Raw genomic sequence first — 13,560 nt, forward strand, 5'->3', positions numbered from 1 at the left:
TATTATTTTTTTTTTTTTTTTTTTCATAAAGGTTATTCTTTAAACCGAATCCAACCGCATACTTCCATCGTCGTGTCATTTTCACTGCATTTAATTGTGTAGAATAGGCTTTATTATGTTCGTCTTAGCTTCATTATTTATAGCGGATCATTTCTAGTATTATAATAAGACAAGTAGAACGAAATTGACGATTACTTATTTATTATTGTTTATAAGTAAAAACAATTTTTTTTTAATGTAAAAAAAAAATTGATGTACAAAGTAAAAATGTCTGGCATCGACTACTTCTTACAGGTATCGTTGCCTAAAAATTATCAAATTTGTTCTACTTGTCTGTGGTCTAAGTATACGTAGCTGTAGATTTGTCACAGATTAAAAAGTAAGGAAAATTTAGAGAGTAAATGTTACCTTACGTAAAAAAATATCGTGTTGAAATATAATAATTTTACTCTTCACATTAAATTCAAGTTTGGCTTCACTTTTATCTATTTAAACTATAGAAATAGATACAGAAATGTTGTCTGTTAAATTATCGTTTTTGAAATTCTAATAATCAAATATTTAATAACTTAACAGTATTTATATGGCAACTATTTAAATTTAGCTACTAATTCATCGAAATACTTTAACGATGCACGTTATATGATATTTTAATTAAGACGAATACTATTTTGAGCGTTTCGCCTACTCTGTCGTTCTGGTCACTATAAGTGTAAATTACATGTATAGTTAATAGCATAGGTACTACATCTAACATGTTCCTATTTTGAGTTACCCTCTACTTAACCTCTAAACCTCCCCTGTCCCCTAAAAAGAATCACCCAAAAAAGAAGTTTTCTTTTAATAAAAGAATAGCCACGATATATTGCTTTATCCTAAGCCCTTTTTTGTAATTTGTCTTTTTTTTATTGCTAATTTTAAGTAGTGTCTGCCCATATAACTCTAAGCCTTAAAATACAAAATAAACATCCTGGTACACTGAACCATTATATAATTTATACTTTACTGTTTAAAAGTAGTTAGGACTGATCTATACGTGACATACACAAATACAGAGACAATTAACGCAATATAGATAATTTTCGTACCCTGCACTTACTTTGGGGAAAGAAGTCTATGCGCAGTGGGGTGTTACAGGCTGAATCGATCAAACACTTTTAGTGACCAGAAGACTGTACAAACCGACATTCCTACATTATTTAATTCAATATTATTATGTATATATATATTTAAAGTTATTTTAATAAACAATAGTTTTTTTTTCAGTTATAATTATTTTATAATCAACTGAAATCTTTTACGAAATAAAAACTTTTATGACATGTTAAAATTATATGTAATAAAATTTGTTGTTTTATGCATTCAATTTATTTTTAAATTAATTTAACTTTTCTTAAAGCTAGTCTACTGTTATACGAAAATAGATATATCCTTGTGTTTATATTAAAATGGTAAAAAAATACTTTCAGTATACAAGACAATACTCATTATTAGTAGAAAAAAAGTGTCAGAATAAAATTACGCGGTGACCATACACACGGTAATACAGTGGTAGAAATATTGGATTCAAGTAAAATGTGTAAACATTGATTTAATAGCAGAATAGCGCAAAAATATCTAAATTAAATAATTATTTAATAATTTAAATTAAACTTTATATGAAAATAAGTATATTGTTTTTGTTAACAATAAAAATTGTGACGTATGGTCACCGGAATCAGTTATCGGTAATTAAATATTAAATAAACGGTATTCTTTTTATATGAAAGAAGTGCCTATAAATGATTAAGATATTGCAATAGGCAGTAAATTTACTTCAAATATCTAATTAAACCTGAACTTCATAGGTCGTCTGTTTTGACATATGATTCTCTGAATATATGATTTAAGATCTGATTTATTAGTGCGACAATTTTTTTTAAATCAATAGTTTTTTGGTTAATGACAAACTTTTGTTTCAAACAAATATAAATATGAGGAACTTTTTTACATTGCGCAATATCGCTTGGTACCCCCGATAATATCGTTACTGTAACCGATATCGTATATTGTATTCTAAAACTATTCTCAACAACCATAACAAAAGCACTCTCATAATAAAATCTCAAATGTTTCAGATATTAGTATTCATGTTAAAATTATAATTCCATTTTTTTGGCTATTTTAAGCACATCGTGTTGTTTTCAAACGAATTTGTTTACTATAGTATCATGTAGGCTAGAAATAATTACATCGGTTTGAATAATGTAAATAATCGTTATTGTAACGTTCCATTATTTTTAACTTTTTTATGGAGTGGTCGAGGTACAGATTGTATAGTTTTTTATTTTACTTTTATATGTGACATTTAACAAAAAAGTTTTTAATATATTGATATATTTCTGTTTTGTGTATGTTTAATGTTGTAAACCTTTTCAGATGATACCAGTAACTTATACTAATATTAGTTTTTAATTATCTGTGCCGGAACCGTTGTCGTTTTAACAAAGTACAACATATTGTTTTTCTTTTTTTAATTTTTGTAATAATTTCTCGTTGATTTGATAATGTGATTTTTATTTGTATATAGTTTAGTTCCTAACAAGCCATGTTTAACTTGTTAAGTTTATTATTATACAATTATAAGTTTATCGTCGATATTTTTTTTTTGTATTTTTTATGAAGTATTTGCTGTCACTGTTTTTTTCAATAAAGTCGGACAGAGGCGATGTGTTTTTTTTATGTTACCTATACTTGAGAAGTTCATCCGTTGTATATTATACACAACAATTATTAAATTAACAAAACATACATAGTATTCAAAAATTCCTGGGCAATTTTTAAATTTGACTTTTTAAAATAATAAACTACTTTGATAGAATCATTCTGCATGATACCTTTCATGAAGACGTACAAACGCCTTTAAAAAGAAAATTATTACTAACTAACGAAAACAGCCAAAAAAAACTGCGTATTGGAAAAAAATTCGAAGAAATTCAAGAATGTTAATTACTGTAAATTCTAGCCGTGCTTACGCGCTCATTGGACGATTATATAGAAGTACCTTACTACTTTAGAAATAATATTGCTTTCTACTGGTGAAAGAGCTTTAAAAATCGGGTGAGTAGTTGCAGAGTTTATTCCCTAAAGACCAACAAATAATCTTACAAACTTTATATCTTTATGTTGTAATAATAGAACAGATTAGCCTAAGTATTAAAGCCTACTGCCGTTAAGAAAACAGTAAGTGATCTCTCAAGTGAAAGAGCTACGTAGCTAGCTACGTCCATTAACCAATTAAATCGCAGGAAATTAGAACTACGTGTCCAAATTGACCATATTTTGAAGTAAGCTTTTCAGACAGAGTATGAAGTAGTCTCTTTAGTTCCTGCATGATTCAAGTCTTCTAATATATATATAAAACATAGCCTGCTCAGCGAATAACGATAGTCGTCCCTGCCTGTCTTTAGTCTGATTTTACAACCGTTTTAAAGTGACCTATGCATAGTTGATTACTAAATAATAGTTTCAAAATTGTGGTATTCTATTAACTCACTGTAGTCATAGTGACATCGTTTCTAATGTTATCAAATTTTAATTGCAATTTCGGCGACTGTTAACAATTGTTACACATTTTTTTTTTATTTGTTCAAACTTCAAAGAATACACAAACATTAACACTTATTCGTAATCCTGCCACAAAAACTCACAAGAGCTTATCTGGACAAGCCGCCGCGTCGCATATACATAGGTTGCCAGATGGTCAGGATTTGGAGGGATTCTCTCGAACTTTTGTATACCCTCCCGACTGCCGAGACAGATAAAAATCTCCCAAAAACAACTTCATTTTAGAAAACATAAATTTTCCATCAAGAAAAATGCTTCCGCTGGGCGCTCCGGCAGTTTGGCAATGGAAAATGATGGATGTACTGTCCCAGACATAAGATGCTTTCATGAGGAATTTATTGAGAATTGAACAGAATATAATAGAAAAGGCCAGAATAGAACGGAATAAAAGTAGAATAAAATAGCGTAGAGAAGAATATAGCGGAATAGAAATAGAATGGAATATAATAAAACAGAATAGAATAGAAGAGAGTAGAATAGGTTACAATAGAATAGAATAGAACAGAATAGACCAGCAGCCGTAAAGCTGCGGAGGAGATTGCGGTGATGTCATCGTTGCCTCCTCCCCAACTTCCTGATATCATAAAGCGCTCTCGGTGGCCATCCGTCGGGGCGTCGAGGCTGAATGCTAAAGCCACCCCGTGGCCTCCCACTACGACGATGTGGGCACCGCTGGGTTTTAATGCATAGTCGTGAGCGTTGTCTGCGCCGGGAGCCCCACACTCCCGACACCTAAGGGTAGCGGGGCCAGTGCGTAAATGCATTTCGCAGCATTTAAAAAGTGCATCGTTATTACCAATCTATACTAATATTATAAAGCTGAAGAGTTTGTTTGTTTGAACGCGCTAATCTCAGAAACTACTGGTCCGATTTGAAAAATTCTTTTAGCGTTAGATAGCCTATTTATCGAGGAAGGTTATAGGCTATATATCATCACGCTAAGACCAAAAAGAGCGGAACACCATTGAAGAATGTTTCAAAATCGGGGGTTCTTTTTTCCTTTTGGGAGCTTCCGTTGCGTGCGCTGCGGAAACAGTTAAAGTTCCGCAAAAATCATGTATGACAGAATTGTTCCCCTTTCAACGTTCTAAATCGTTCTAATCTTTTAAGGTTGGCTCACTATAACCTTTTTTATGCTTTACAAGTTTGTTCTAAAATAATGCTTTATTTGCGAAGATGTTTTTATAAACATGATATTAATCCTTATCTAAATAAATACGTTATTCATCACAAGTATTTAATTTAAAACAAAATTGCCTTCTACTTAATTCTATTTCAATGAGTATCTCAGGAGATATCGCAGTTTTAAAATAACATCGCAGCAAAATAATTATCAAGTATTGCGTGCGCCTCTGTTCCACGCGGACGAAGTCGCGCGCAGAAGCTAATAGTATATATGATGTAGTGTTCTATTCTGCTTGATCTTCAACTAATATTCACACTATGAGTTGGGGCTATTCGCGGCATTTACGATCTTGAAGCTCGAGTCTCCCTACGGAATGTTTTTATAAGGTAGGCATATTAACAATTGCGTCACAATATATTTATTACTAGTTGTGCCCGCAACTTCGTCCACGAGTTCAAATTGAAACTATAGAACAAGAAGAAATTTCGTATTTGGGTAATCCCACTAAAACCATCTTTAAAAATTGATTTTATTAGTATGAGAGTTGGTTAGGTTAATATCTAGAGATGCCACGAATATTCGGCGATTATTCGGTATTCGGCTATTCGGCCTCTTTTTTCGCTATTCGGTATTCGGCCGAATATGGTTAACCATTTGGCCGAATACCGAATTGGCATTTTTTTGAATTCCTACAAACTGTTTTTCCGCGACTCGTAACTCGCTCATCATTACAGCCTATACAGTCCACTGCTGGACATAGGCCTCCACAAGTTTACGCCAAAAATAACGTGAACTCATATGTTTTGCCCATAGTCACCACGCTGGGCAGGCGGGTTGGTGACCGCAGTACTGGCTTTGTCGCACCGAAGACGCTGCTGCCCGTCTTCGGCCTGTGTATTTCAAAGTCAGCAGGTGGATGGTTATCCCGCTATCGGTCGGCTTCTTAAGTTCCAAGGTGGTTGTAGAACCTTGTTATCCCTTAGTCGCCTCTTACGACACCCACGGGAAGAGAGGGGGTGGCTAAATTCTTTAGTGCCGTAGCCACACAGCACACGTAACTCGCTCGCTCCACGTAAATTATAGCCCATGTCCTTTCTAAGGCTCTAGAGTATCTGTGTACCAAATTTCATTTAAATCGGTTCAGCAGTTTGGGCGCAAAATCGTGATAAACAGATTTACTTCCTTATTTATGATAAAATACAGTAAGGATTACCAAATAAATTATGAAAAAACTCAAAATATTACTCACAAAGATATTTATGTAACCAAAAAAGAACTAAGAAATTAATATTTAAAATCTACCAGTGGTAAGAAACAAACAACAAACAAACTGTTGTTATTTTCATAATAGTTCCAAATAGGCGATTTCTTATGAAATTGATTCATTTTGCTTTTCTCGAACAAACGGTGATATTTCTTATGGTAATCAATCACATTAAATGTTATATTTTATTATACAGTAAGTACGACGCATCAACGACCAACAAATAAAGCAGGTTGTAACACGACCGCGAAGTACGTATTACTTCAGCGATGTAAGTTTAAACTCGCACGGTGACGAGTTGTGTCTTGTCGCCCGCGAAAAGTACTAAGTGTGGCCGAATATTCGGCTGCCGAATGTTCGGCGCTTCGGCCAACAGCCTCGCCGAACATTCGGTATTCGGTATTCGGCCAAATTACTATTCGTGGCATCTCTATTAATATCACTTCTTTATTAATAAAAATCAAGTTATCAGAACAAGGTAACAATACTAGGCAGGGGTGCAGGGGTACTCGCTTACATTATCGTAATTAAAAAATAGTCATACAAACTAACTCCATCTCTTGGATGAGGAGGGTGAGTTCGCGGTGGTATATTAATGTGTCGAAAATAGATGGCAGTAGCAGCAGTAGAGTCGAGAATTTTTGCAAATATAATTAATTTAAATAATCATTCAGACATGTTTTGTATGATTCATAGGTATAAAAAGATACATTATACTCTATAAATATATTTTAATTTATCTCCAATATTTTTCGCCGTGGCAATATTATTGAGGCCCATCGTTCGTTAGTCGGCCATATTTGAATTTTGAATTACTCCTCGTTTTTCTGTTTAGTAACTAATACTTAATCTGTGGTACTCTCTACCGAGAGACTCCAAGGATGGCCTTTTGGATGGCGATGGCCTATGCCCTTTGGTGGCGTTCATTAATTAGTTGATAACTAGATACAGTAGCTAAGGCTTGAGGCTTTATACACGATCAACAAAAATTCAAATAAAACATGCCACTTAAACAAACTATTAGTTACGCCTCGCGATCTCAGCTACAAAATTTCAGATCCCGTGAGAATGTCGGGATATTAAGTAGGGGGTGTCTGGGACACTTGCCCAGGTAGGAGAGATGCTCCAGTCTGATTATATCATTTAAATATTTGCGCTATTTAGTTTGCTGAATGTCTAGCAAGAAAAAAAGATTTTTAATATTTTAACATTTTCCCGTTTTATGTATGAATAAATAGGTATATGTTGAAACACTTAGCTGTGTGGCTACGGCACTAAAGAATTTAGCCACTCCCTCTCTTCCCGTGGGTGTCGTAAGAGGCGACTAAGGGATAACAAGGTTCCACAACCACCTTGGAACTTAAGAAGCCGACCGATGGCGGGATAACCATCCAACTACTGGCTTTGAAATACACAGGCCGAAGACGGGCAGCAGCGTCTTCGGTGCGACAAAGCCAGTACTGCGGTCACCAACCCGCCTGCCCAGCGTGGTGACTATGGGCAAAACACATGAGTTCACGTTATTTTTGGCGTAAATTTGTGGAGGCCTATGTCCAGCAGTGGACTGTATAGGCTGTAATGATGATGATGATGAACATTTTCCCGACAAATATAAGCAATAAGTTTCTAATCATTTGGGTTAATAAATTAATATAGTTTTAGGATCGCAGTGTGATTCAATAATATTAAGTATGATTTCACATTTTTCTGTAATCACGTGCTAAAGTGAGGAAGGCTAAGTTAGGGAGACTTGAACCATGATTGGTGCGGGAGACATGATCAGTGGTTTAACAGCCCTCGGATAAGTTTTACAGAAAGTTTATTATCATATTATATATCATAACTAGCTGAGTCAGCAACTTTGTCTGCGTGGAATTAAAAAAAATTGGGCTAAGATCTAGACTAGGTAAAACCGAATTAGAAAAACCGAATTATGGGGTTTTTGGGTGTGGAGGGTGGAGGGTGTAGGGCAATCTATACAAGGTAACACTGTCACACCTCAAAACCCCATGGTTATGGAGATATCCATGGTTAAAGTTTTGAGGTTAGAAGAAGAATTTAAAGCTATTATAATACCTTTGAGCTCGTACTGTTTGCATTGTGTGACAAATCGACACTTTTAAACAAAATAACGCGCCAGACATAATATTCTAATAAAATTAGTAACATTGCGTGCTAGAATATAGGTTTAGAAATTCGAAAAATACCCAAAACCGAATTGAAGCACCCCACTGTCCACGTGGTCTTGGTCTGTCCTACCCCTAGAGTGTTTTTTTTTTTTGTGCCGCGGAGGCGCGGAGGGAGGGCAACCCTCGCCCGCCGTGGAATGGAGCATGAGTGAGCGTGCTTTCGCACGCAAGGGCGGAAGGGCTGCACTTCCCGCAGCGCCGGAGCCAAGCGTTCCTCTAACTTTCGAAATTCTTCTTCTAACCTCAAAACTTTAACCATGGATATCTCCATAACCATGGGGTTCTGAGGTGTGACAGTGGTACCAGGGGTAGCGTTCCCCACCCTCTCCCCCCCTTCCCCCCACGGTCCCGAAATTCGGTTTTACCTAATCTAAAGCTTTACCAAAAATTGTTCAGTTCAGTAATAGAAACTTCGTAAATAATGTATTATTTTTTTTTTATAAACTTTATTTATACAAAATATTATACATATTTACAATTCACAACTTACGAACAAAATATTTACAGATAGTTTTGGTATAAATCATGTCCGCGTGGAATTGTGCCAAGAATGCTGGCAGCATTTCCCCGTTGAATCGCTATGCCGATTGTCTGGGCAAAAAATGCACCAGCCCTCTTGTCACCAGTGGAGGCAATAAGGCGAGGTGTTATCTCATTTAAAAATTTTTTAGCACTGCTACTCCAAGGTCCATGTGTTTCGACTGCAAACGGCACAAAGATGAAATTTGGAATTAGTGACGAATATTTGTGCCGTTTAGTCGTTTCAGCTTTTTCCGCTGCGGCTCCCGCTTTTAAGGCTGTTTCCCTGACATGAGACGGAGCAAGTGTGTCAACGCAAGTTGCGTCCCACAAAAGCGCCCGTCCCCTTTCCCAGGGAACCAACGTCAATCCATCAGGTCTCTTGCCATTATTGCGACTAATTCCAGTTGGCTCGATAAGAGCAGGAACGTCGATGGTGGCAAGAGCTCTTTTTATGGTATCGTTTAGGGAATCGTGGCGGGAAAACCTACCTGAACTCTTGTTACAGGAAAGGCCGTGTAGTCCGAAAGAATCGACCTCTTTTCCGCACGGACATCTGTGTTCAAAGCACAGTGGAGCTCCCAACCGGAGACCGAGAGCAATTCTAAAACTTTCGTTGTCTAAAAGTGTCCCAAGATTTTTTGACGGCATTGCGTGGAACTAGTGACCTGACTCTTTATTTGACACAGCTAGAAGCCTGGCACGGTTTTTGTCACTTGTAAGATTTTGCGTCAAACTTATTGGTATATCCCAAAGTTTTTGTTTTATAACGTCCTTCGGGATATCGCCATTAGGACACATTAACTTCCAGTTTTCTATTGCATCTGTAGCATCTGTAATTTGGACTGAATTAGATTTTAAGATGTCAGAACATAAACCCTTGATACTATGCACAGAAGCAAGAAACGCAGGAAGAGCGACACTAGAAATTTTTCTCACGCCGATGCCACCATCTCTAATTGGTAAAGTAGCTTGGGTCCATGAATTTTCATCAAAAGATAAATTTAGAATTTTTTCTAATGAATTTTTTAAAGTGGCATCAAGTTTTTCGGTCATTCTAGGAAATTTCCAAATTGGGCTTGCGCGTAAAATATACATTAATTTTGGGACAAATAGAAAATATTTTAATATAGTGTAGGCAATATGAGAATTTAGAGTGCCCAATTTGTCAGTGTTTTCAACAAATATTTTAATTTTATTATCCAAAATTGGCTGTATGCCTTCATCAAAAAGTGGTGCACCTAGAAGACAAAGTGTACTTCTTTGAAGTATTTTTAAATTAGGAGCAATTTTATTAAATAATTCCGTTGCCAAATTAATTTTAGAAAGTGATAGAAGATCTGTGAAAAAAATTTCACATTTTGAAAAATTTAATTTGAGACCAATTTTATCAAACTCGTTTTTAATTTTGATTAAGTCTTCAACGACATCGTCCACTTTACCTCCTATGGTTCCATCATCTAGGTACCATATGTTCAATTTTGATTTTAAATTTGAGATGTATTATTAGATTAAACTCGATTACCGTGAAAAAAGTTTTAACTATAAATATATACTAGCTACTGTATTGTGTAGTGTTAGTACAGTACTACTAAGTAGTCATGGTAGGTAATTAAAACACGCCTGTTTAGCTCGTAAGGGTAATTTTTTTTTTATTAAATACATTTTTTTTAACATATGGACTTAGTTACTTAATTATACTATATTATGTTTATCTTAAAAGAACACAAATTAAAATTAAAAGCTATTCCTTATACAATTTTGTTCTATTTCTATGAACAATTACAGTTTTTACATTCATGTTTATTTTTACATTCGGACCCAAATCTTCAATTACAACATACGGTCCTTAGTACAAAGTATCTAATTTACTGCCGATTTCATTTTTCAATAGCAAGAAATCACCTGGCTTGTACACAATTGGATTAATTGACTTATCGTACTTATTTTTTTTAGTCTCTTTACTTATTTTTCGCATCAACATTCACATTTGCCTACACAAATCTTTACGTCATTTTCAAATGAAGGCTAGCAATAATATTTTTTTAACATTATTAAGCATTCTTCTCACACCTACGTGACCACTACTAGATAATTCGTCTACTGTGAATATTTTTTGAACGTCTTTTACAATACATATTCCAGGTTGTTGTTGTTGTTGTTGTTGTTGTTGTTGTTGTTGTTGTTGTTGTTGTTGTTGTTGTTGTTGTTGTTGTTGTTGTTGTTGTTGTTGTTGTTGTTGTTGTTGTTGTTGTTGTTGTTGTTGTTGTTGTTGTTGTTGTTGTTGTTGTTGTTGTTGTTGTTGTTGTTGTTGTTGTTGTTGTTGTTGTTGTTGTTGTTGTTGTTGTTGTTGTTGTTGTTGTTGTTGTTGTTGTTGTTGTTGTTGTTGTTGTTGTTGTTGTTGTTGTTGTTGTTGTTGTTGTTGTTGTTGTTGTTGTTGTTGTTGTTGTTGTTGTTGTTGTTGTTGTTGTTGTTGTTGTTGTTGTTGTTGTTGTTGTTGTTGTTGTTGTTGTTGTTGTTGTTGTTGTTGTTGTTGTTGTTGTTGTTGGTGTTGTTGTTGTTGTTGTTGTTGTTGTTGTTGTTGTTGTTGTTGTTGTTGTTGTTGTTGTTGTTGTTGTTGTTGTTGTTGTTGTTGTTGTTGTTGTTGTTGTTGTTGTTGTTGTTGTTGTTGTTGTTGTTGTTGTTGTTGTTGTTGTTGTTGTTGTTGTTGTTGTTGTTGTTGTTGTTGTTGTTGTTGTTGTTGTTGTTGTTGTTGTTGTTGTTGTTGTTGTTGTTGTTGTTGTTGTTGTTGTTGTTGTTGTTGTTGTTGTTGTTGTTGTTGTTGTTGTTGTTGTTGTTGTTGTTGTTGTTGTTGTTGTTGTTGTTGTTGTTGTTGTTGTTGTTGTTGTTGTTGTTGTTGTTGTTGTTGTTGTTGTTGTTGTTGTTGTTGTTGTTGTTGTTGTTGTTGTTGTTGTTGTTGTTGTTGTTGTTGTTGTTGTTGTTGTTGTTGTTGTTGTTGTTGTTGTTGTTGTTGTTGTTGTTGTTGTTGTTGTTGTTGTTGTTGTTGTTGTTGTTGTTGTTGTTGTTGTTGTTGTTGTTGTTGTTGTTGTTGTTGTTGTTGTTGTTGTTGTTGTTGTTGTTGTTGTTGTTGTTGTTGTTGTTGTTGTTGTTGTTGTTGTTGTTGTTGTTGTTGTTGTTGTTGTTGTTGTTGTTGTTGTTGTTGTTGTTGTTGTTGTTGTTGTTGTTGTTGTTGTTGTTGTTGTTGTTGTTGTTGTTGTTGTTGTTGTTGTTGTTGTTGTTGTTGTTGTTGTTGTTGTTGTTGTTGTTGTTGTTGTTGTTGTTGTTGTTGTTGTTGTTGTTGTTGTTGTTGTTGTTGTTGTTGTTGTTGTTGTTGTTGTTGTTGTTGTTGTTGTTGTTGTTGTTGTTGTTGTTGTTGTTGTTGTTGTTGTTGTTGTTGTTGTTGTTGTTGTTGTTGTTGTTGTTGTTGTTGTTGTTGTTGTTGTTGTTGTTGTTGTTGTTGTTGTTGTTGTTGTTGTTGTTGTTGTTGTTGTTGTTGTTGTTGTTGTTGTTGTTGTTGTTGTTGTTGTTGTTGTTGTTGTTGTTGTTGTTGTTGTTGTTGTTGTTGTTGTTGTTGTTGTTGTTGTTGTTGTTGTTGTTGTTGTTGTTGTTGTTGTTGTTGTTGTTGTTGTTGTTGTTGTTGTTGTTGTTGTTGTTGTTGTTGTTGTTGTTGTTGTTGTTGTTGTTGTTGTTGTTGTTGTTGTTGTTGTTGTTGTTGTTGTTGTTGTTGTTGTTGTTGTTGTTGTTGTTGTTGTTGTTGTTGTTGTTGTTGTTGTTGTTGTTGTTGTTGTTGTTGTTGTTGTTGTTGTTGTTGTTGTTGTTGTTGTTGTTGTTGTTGTTGTTGTTGTTGTTGTTGTTGTTGTTGTTGTTGTTGTTGTTGTTGTTGTTGTTGTTGTTGTTGTTGTTGTTGTTGTTGTTGTTGTTGTTGTTGTTGTTGTTGTTGTTGTTGTTGTTGTTGTTGTTGTTGTTGTTGTTGTTGTTGTTGTTGTTGTTGTTGTTGTTGTTGTTGTTGTTGTTGTTGTTGTTGATGCACTATGCTGACGTAGAGGCGCCGACACGGCTAGTCCTACCCGCCTACGTTACGGCAGGAGTCTGCCCAGCGCGGCGGCGGCTTTCTCGAGCCCCGGAGCGAGCTGTGCAAATTGAGGCACTGTCATGTAATACTGTGTGAAAATACTAGTTACTCGATAACAATTTTAGACAATTTATTCCAGATTCATATTTATTTCATCGAGCTCTATTTTCAAACTTACAGTGACGTGCCAATCTCTTTAGTTCGGCTACGTAACTCGCAACGTTCTCGTCGGCAGCCTGACGTCTTTGCCTAAGCCGGTACCACTCAGCCAAAATAGACGGAGGCGGTTGTAGATGATTTTTCACTATCGCTCCCGCTGCCGAATATTAATAAAAGTTATTTTAACATTTATACAAATTAACAACTTGTTAGTAAATAAATATACGTATACATAGATATAATAAGTAATAAAACTTTTAAAATTAGCCAAAATTAAAATAATTTAAAATAGGGATGATAAACATCACCAAAAAAAAGTTTACATTGTACAAAAATAACAACATAAAATAATAGCCCTCTAAACCAAAATCATTTTTAAAACAAATTGCGTACAATTTAAGTAAGTGTAGCTCATTAAAAGCAGGCCAAAAAAAAGTAGTGGGGAACCCACCCCGAGTAAGAAAGAGATGAATGAAAGAAAGAACAAGTATGCGGCTTGAGAGTAAGAGAGGCATTAAAGAGAGAACAGAAATGAAAGAGAAAATAGCAGAAAACGTGCTCCGATCACTATATCGGAGTATAGAAA

General features: G+C 34.9%; 1 pseudogene; it reads right to left on the bottom strand.

The window, feature by feature from the left end:
* Window positions 1-12,819: 12,819 nt before the first annotated feature.
* The window catches only part of LOC123667753, a 7,632-nt pseudogene continuing 6,891 nt past the window's right edge, over window positions 12,820-13,560 (bottom strand).

The sequence above is a fragment of the Melitaea cinxia genome, chromosome 29 (assembly GCF_905220565.1).
Source record: "Melitaea cinxia chromosome 29, ilMelCinx1.1, whole genome shotgun sequence".
NCBI lineage: Eukaryota > Metazoa > Arthropoda > Insecta > Lepidoptera > Nymphalidae > Melitaea > Melitaea cinxia.